This window comes from Condylura cristata, unplaced genomic scaffold (assembly GCF_000260355.1).
Source record: "Condylura cristata isolate star-nosed mole 26May11 unplaced genomic scaffold, ConCri1.0 scaffold00005, whole genome shotgun sequence".
NCBI classification, from domain to species: Eukaryota; Metazoa; Chordata; class Mammalia; order Eulipotyphla; family Talpidae; genus Condylura; species Condylura cristata.
The window spans coordinates 54,435,863-54,437,323 of record NW_004567106.1 but is presented as its reverse complement, the minus strand read 5'-3'; the positions used below and the strand labels follow the sequence as shown (position 1 = coordinate 54,437,323).

General features: G+C 40.2%; 1 protein-coding gene across 2 annotated transcripts in view; it reads left to right on the top strand.

Annotated features, from left to right (window-relative positions):
- FAM3C (family with sequence similarity 3, member C) overlaps positions 1 to 1,461 on the top strand; it is a 39,306-nt gene that overhangs the window by 471 nt on the left and 37,374 nt on the right. The window lies entirely within an intron of this gene.

The window sequence follows — 1,461 nt, the reverse complement described above, 5'->3', positions numbered from 1 at the left end:
AGGGCGGGGCGCGCCTGCACCTGGCGCTGGGGCGCGGCGCCCGGCCCGGGTACCTGAAGCGCGTCTTCCGCGTGGGGGCTCCCGCTCGCGGTCGGAAACTGGTGCTGAGCTCTAGAAAGAGGCGGGGATGGAGTTGGATGTTGCATTGCACGATGCGGAGGGCGGTTTTGGCTCACTGGTAAAGTTTTAGTGCCTCCTAAACTGGACGTACTTTTTATTTTTAACGTTTGTCTAGCTCGTGGGTGTTTGGTAACTGATGAAGTGTGCGGTGTCTTTCTCCCTCCCTCCCTCTCTCTCTTTTTCGTTTTCTTCCCCATTTGTTTGCCAGTAGCCTCAAATTTCTCCACCATGTGTGAGAATTCGGGACCCTAGATCTTAATGATGTAGATTGATAGTAGAAATTGAGATCTCCAGCTTTGGTTTGTGTGTGTGTGTTTCACCATGTTGTACCTTTTTAAAGTTAAATTTCATAGCATGCAGAACTATCTGATTGACAGAATCTTTTTAAAAGTGTATTATACGTCTGTAAATACAGGGATACTAGTTATTAGATGCTTACTAAACACTGCCAGATGTTTCATATGTACATTTGTTTCTTATAACCCAAAGAATAGGACCGTTTACCTATTCTTTACTAATCTTACAGATGAAAACATGCCTCTTGGGGTGGGGGGGTGATCACGTGGGGTTTGGTGCTTGGATCTTTGACACCTGTCAGGGCTAGTGACACATTGTTACATGTACATGTTTTGGGAAACTTCCCTGTAGTTCATAGTGCATTAGGAGTACAAAGACCTCCATTTAACTGAAAAAAGCCAAAGTTACTTCTTTCAACAAAAGTTATCAGAATCTGCATGGGTTTTGGTCATATCATTAAATCTATCTCTTTGCACAGGCTGCCAGTCTTGAGTTCTCCTTTACTAACTAAGTCATTATTTTTTCCCAATTTTATACAGGTGTAAATTCTCACCAGTTCCTGTATAATGTTTTCTCAGCTCAATAAAGACTAGTATTTCTTGAGAGTAAGAAATGATAAAAAGAGCTGATTACAGTGGTTTTTCACCCTGAAGACTGCTCAGAACCTTTTAGAAAGGAACACAGAGACCCTACTTTCAAGATCCCAGTGGTAGGAACTTCGGCTTCAAATGGGAGTTAAAATAATGCCCAGCACCACCTTTCAGAATAAGCTTAATGATATTTTATGACAGAGTTTCTATTTCATCACTAACTTAACCATTGCCAACTAATAACTAATCTTTTCACAATTGATGATAACAAGGCAAAGGGCGGATGGGTCAAAAGACTGAGAGATTTTGAGTGTCAAAAAGTGGGGTAATCACAAGTCTGGTACTTTTACCACATGTTTTGTATCTTAAATGATGAACCTCAGCGGTTTTTTTTTTTTTTTTTCAAATTTATTTTCAAAAATTTTTTTTTTTAATTTTTTTTTTTAAAGATTTA